We start from the raw sequence: 6000 nt of genomic DNA, 5'->3' as shown, positions 1-6000 counted from the left end.
GGGGAATTTTTCCAGGTATCCAGTGGGACATATCCATATGTAGATTCAGGCTTTCTTTTATTTCCAAAATATTTTCTTAGATTATATGTTTAAGCATTAGTTTTATTTGTTTTTCTGCTTCAGGGATTCCAAGCATGTTGGATCTGCTTTTTCTGTCTTCTATTTCACTCTTTTTCTCTATGATCCCTTTTACATTTTTCATTATCTCATTTTCATTTTCTTAATTGTTTTTCTGTCTTTCCTCCTCAATGATTCATTTTTGAATTTTTATTAGAATCTATTTTCTCTTAAACAGCTTATAGATTAGTTTTCATTTCTGAGATTTTTAAAATCTTTTTTCCATTTCTTTCTGAGTTTAACCAAATTTATTTTCTTTCTTTCTGGTTTTTGTCCATTTTAATTTATTTTTTAATTGTTTACTAAAGGCAGCTTTTCATATCCTCAAATGTTTGTTTGAAGATATTATTTCAGTTTGAAGTTTTGTTTCAATTTTCTTTTCCTTTGTTGTTAGTAAGAGGAAGCAACTTTTTAAGTTGAAACACTTTGACTCTTATTTTGTGTTCTAGTAATTGCTTTATATAGGTGGTGACTTTTCATATACTCATTTCATAGAAAGGGTAATTTTTCAGATTTCTGTAGCAAGAGCACCCTCTTCTGTCAGTGTAGCAAAGTGCAATTTCTTTAATCGATGGCTTTTTTTGATGGGAGTCACTGTTTTCCTCTGAGTTTTTTATTCTCTTTGGTCTTCTAAGATTCTAAATTCCCCCTGTTGCTTCTTTTTACTTCTCATCATTCAGTTAACAAAGGGACACTACTCCCTTCCTTTTTACCCTCATCTTTCCCAGAAGCTTCTCCAAAATTGCCCATTTCAAATCCCACACATTTCTAAGCCCTTCCCTGAAGTGACTGCTTTGATTTAGCAGGATGGAATTTCTCTATCTCAGGGTGATTTCCGTTGAGTTTAGGCTTTTGTGTTCTCTGCTTCTGTCTTCCACAAACTTTTTCCAAGTCCCCCTTGCGCTCCACCTAGGCTTGCTATGGGAGCTCGAGAGAGCCCTGCTGTAATTTAGTGTTTACTTTTCTTCTTACAGATTATTTGAAGTTTATAGTGCTTTTCCATCTTCTAGTCATCCTAAAAGTATGTGTTCTGCGTAGTTTTATTTGTTCTTCTTGTCTTCTTTATCTGTGCAGATGGAGGGGGGAAATGTGGACAGATTCAGATTAACGCAGTTGCACTTTTTGGGGGCTACCTGGAGTTATTTTAAAGTTCATATCTGATATTTCAGTTATCTGGATCTCCTATGGATCTGTTTCTACTGCCTATTGCTTCTCTTATTTTTGGTCATGTGGTTTTGGTTCCTTGTGTCCCGGTACTCTTTCTTTCTTTTTTTTTTTTCAGTCCTAGACATGGTATATGAAAACTTATACAGATAATTTGAGACCTGGATGTTGTTGTTTTCCTCCAGAAAGGATTTACTTTTGCTTCTGATAGGCAATTAAAGGCACTTTCAAATCCAGACCACTTCAATCAAGTAAGGGATGAAGATGATTTGAAATGGTTTAAGGTCATATAATGACTGACCTATTTCTGGCTCATTCCCACCCCTAAGATGTAGTCATTCAGACCTGTACCAGAGCTTGGGGGTTAGCAGGGTCTCTCCTGCCTGGGGGTTCTGAACTCCAGTTTTCATTCCCTGAAGTCGGTCAGTTTGCTGTTCTCCAGTTTCTCAGTCTCTCAGCTGCACTTTCAGAATCAAAAAACAGCTTGAGTTTAAGTAGATTTCAGGCTTGCCTCTCTGAGCTTCCAACCTCCCCCAGACCTTGGCCCTGTAATCTCTCGCTCCCTTGGTAGTTCTCTGATACCTTCAAATATATATATTTTTCTAGTTTGTCCAGTTCTTCTAGTATGCCCTCAGTCCAAGGTTGAGTTATTCCATCTAGTCTGCCATTGCAGAGTCTGAGATTCTTCAAGAATCAAAAACTAAGGCCAGTTTTGTGAATGTCTCCCTCCCTGCCTGCCCACTCTTCTCTCATAAGTGAATATAAGGCAACAAGAACTCCAGAACTTTCCCTAGCTGCATCAGAACATGACACTTATCCTCCTCAGTGGATGTGGACATGACTCCCTTTCAAAATAACAAAAGAAAACATACACTCGTCCTTCGTTAGATGCCAGTCATTGTGCTGAACCTTTATGTAGATCAGTGTATTTTTTAAACTCACAACACTATGGGTAGATACTATTATTTTACAAATGAAGACGTTGAAGCTTCCACAAGTTTTCCCATCTAGTAATTTAAAGATTTAGAATTCAAACCCTGGCAGGCTGATTCCAGGGCCATCACCCTAAGTCATGGCATTTGCCACATCCCTTAAGTATTAAACTGTGGAGCTGCCATACCGAAGGAGACGACAGAGGACAGCCAGGTTCTCGTTTGTGGAAACCACGGACAAAAGAGTATAAAAGGCATAGGGGCTGGGGAACCTCTTCTCTATTCCATTCCTTCCTTTTCAACTTCTTTACTGTCTTCAGGATTTTTATACCTGCTATTAGTCTATCCAGGTCCTGGGCAAGGTGTGCTACCCACTTTTGGGAACATATGCATATTTCACTTAGGCTTGGTTTTATGGTGAAGATCAGAGATCCAAACAATATTGATCTGTTAAAGAGTCTTCTACTCTTAGGGTATGGTTAGTGCATTAGGGAAAACAGCAATCATATGGGAATTCAAAAACAAGAACCAAAGAAGAGGTGGTCATCACAGGTGTTAGAGGTGGGAGCCCTCAGGTCTGAGGTAGCTTGAGGGATAGATAGCTCTTCTGGCTCCCCAGTGGACCACCTGGGCTCTGCCGCTCCTCTTTACTCCATTCTTACCTGCCAGATCCCTCTGCTCCATCATCGCTTGCACGCTACTTTAGCTTTCAATGGCTTCACTTTTCCCTGTTGCTTGCCCCTCACGCCTCAATTTCTTCAGCATTTCTTAGTTCAGATTATCGGGGAAGAGTCTTCACAGACAAGTTCTTCTCCCCATGTTATATCACTCCAGAGTTGCAGACAGCCTGAAAACTGACTGCCTTAAGTCTTGCGCCCATCCTGCCCCATCACCCATAGACTGGGGAGGCGTGGGTGGAGGGGGTGCATGATGCAACACATGGGGCCACTAAGCAGCTGTTCTTAAAGGTGTGGTGAATGTGGTGATCATCCTGAGGAATGCCCCTCCCACACAGCACACCCACTCCTAAACACTCACCCTCAACCCCATGTGCAAACACAGATCACATTTACCTGCTGTGATGTTCCCCTCAGGATGAAAGGAGTTAAACTGCTCTCTTATAATCTGACTACCCTCTGGTTTTCTGGCCAAACCCTTGGAGAAGTTAAGTCCCTTTGCTGCACTCATGACTGAGTCACCTTGGTTCTCTCTCTAATGCTAATTCCTATCCTATATATAGGTCTGAATTGAGCTTTATTCATTTTCCATTGCTACCGCAACAAATTATCACAAATACAGTGGTTTAAAATACAAACTTATTATCTTACAGTTCCATAGGGTTATAAATCAAATACAGATCTTATTGGGCTAAAACAAACACAGCTTTCTTTCTGGAGGTTGCAGGGGAGAATCTACTTCTTTGACTTTTCCAGCTTTACAGGCTACCTCCATTCCTTGGCTCAGGCCCCTTTGCTTCATCTTCAAAGCCAACTACAATAGATTGAGTTCTTTACATCACATCAATCTGACCTTCTCTTCAGTCTCCCTCTTCCACTTTTAAAAACCCTTGTGATTAGACTGGGCCCACCTGATAATCCAGTATAAGCTCCCTATTTTAAAATTGGCTCGTTAGCAACCTTAATTCCACATTCATCCTTGTGGTAGTTTGAAGTTGTATGCTCCCCAGAAAAGATCATGTTCTTTCAATCCATTCCTGTGGGTGTAGATCTTTTGTGGGTGGGACCTTTTGCCTAGGTTATTTCAATTGAGATGTGACCCACCTCTTTAAGATGGGTCTTAATCCTCTTACTGGTGTCCTTTATAAGAGGATAAAGCACATACAGAAGCTAAGAGATGAAATCAAGAGAAGCTCACAGAAAAAGGCTCAGACAAGCTGAGAGGAAGCCACTGAAGCCAGAAGCTGGAGGCAATGGAACCCAGGAGAGAAGGACCATCAGACGTCGCCATGTAACTTGCTATCTGACAGAGGAGTCCAAGCTCACTGGTAGTTGTGAGAAGGTATTATCCTGTTGATGCCTGAATTTGGACATTTTTCACAGCCTAGGAACTGTAAGTTTGTAAATTAATAAATCCCCATCATAAAAGCCAACCCATTTCTGGTACGTTGCATTTTGTCAGCTTTAACAAACCAAAACAAACCTTAATTCCCCTTTTCCATGTAATGGAACATATTCACAGGTTACTGGGATTAGGATGTACACATTCTGAGTGTTCATCCTACCTCCCACAGAGCCAATTTACATTTAATGAGACTTTATAGTGCCCCAAAGTAAATAGAGATTGAGCGGAGAGACTATAGGCCTCTAGAGAATACATAAACACACACATCTTTACTTATACAGCACACATGCACACGCTCATGTACACACGCTCATAAACAGTAGGTCAGAATCAGGGGTTTCAGATACAAGTTATTCACAGCACAAGAGGAGCAAAGACCAGCTTTAAGTAGCTTACCTGGATTTTGTGTCCTGGAACCTGGTGACTTAAAAAGCGGCTTCAGTAAAGTTATTTTGATGGTGGTCAAATAACACAGAAGTAAAAAATTGAAAAGGAGGCAAGAAAACGAAGGTCTATTGAAGACCACTTACTATCCCAAAATTTACCAAAGGAAACAGGACTGTAGGTAGAAACTCTTTCCCCCAATTGTTTGTTCCTTTTGTGTTTTCCAAGTTCACAGCCCAACATATATTTAGCCTGGAACCTGGAAATATTCCTGAATGGAGATTTGCTGGAGCCTGGGCTTGCAGGCAGAAAACAGCTACCTGACTGTGCAGGTGACAAGTGACTCTGTGTTTTAGAGTATCTGATATTTGCTTTAATCATTTCTGCAGAAATGACCTTACAGCGCTGCATTTATCCGTTGGGGTCCCAGAGCTAACGGATCGGCTGCTCAAAAGGGTAGGTGAAGAGAATTTAAAGAAGAGACCATTTATCAGAGGAATGGGTAGGGTTAAGGGAACTCAGAAGCATAGCGAAGCATGGAGGGGTATAGAGAGAAGCTCTTAAACCCCCAGGCCTGAAAAGGAGGGGGCTGTTGTGGAACCCAGTGAGAGCTGTGGCCACAAGGGGGGTTCTGCCTGACCAGAAGTTGTGCAGCCAGACTGGGGGTGGGTTTGGAGAATGAGTATCTCAACCTCTTTTTGTCCCTCCTGCACTAGAGGAACTGACTAATCAAACAGAAGACAGAGGGCAAGAAGACCCAGTTCACACAACCCAGAGAAGTCAGTCTTTTAGGACACAGAAAGGGAGAGAAGGAAGGGACAGGAGTTTGGGGAAGCAAACAGAAAATGTCCAGTCACTACCCGCCTCTGGTTTGTTCCCATTTCTAAGAAGTTCTATAAATCACTGGATTTGGTAAAGCTCTTTGCTGGGATGGCAGCCACAGAAAGTCCCAGTAGCCAGAACTAGAGCCCAGGACTGAGGAAATGGCTGGAAGTGCCAAGAAAACAGGGAAGGAGTGGCCGCAGAAAGGGAAAAAAGAGAGGTTCAAGGCAAAATTGGGAAGTGGAAGAGTAACGGGGTGAAGGAAGCTCTCTGCTGTCAAACTATCACAGGACTAAGTGGGAGCCCTTGTTTAAAAATCGGACCCTGAGCTGTTAAACTCACCTTCAACACTTGGAACAACCCCCATCTGTCATTACTATGGATGTGCTCGCAGAGCCATCCCTGCTGCTCCTGGGCCCATTCTAGGACTTCTTAATTGCCATATTTTCCAAGGCAGAGCAAGTCTAATCTGAATGCAGCTTTACAACCAGCAGCAATC

Source organism: Tamandua tetradactyla, chromosome 18, assembly GCF_023851605.1.
Source record: "Tamandua tetradactyla isolate mTamTet1 chromosome 18, mTamTet1.pri, whole genome shotgun sequence".
Taxonomy (NCBI): Eukaryota; Metazoa; Chordata; class Mammalia; order Pilosa; family Myrmecophagidae; genus Tamandua; species Tamandua tetradactyla.
This window is presented reverse-complemented; position numbering follows the sequence as displayed.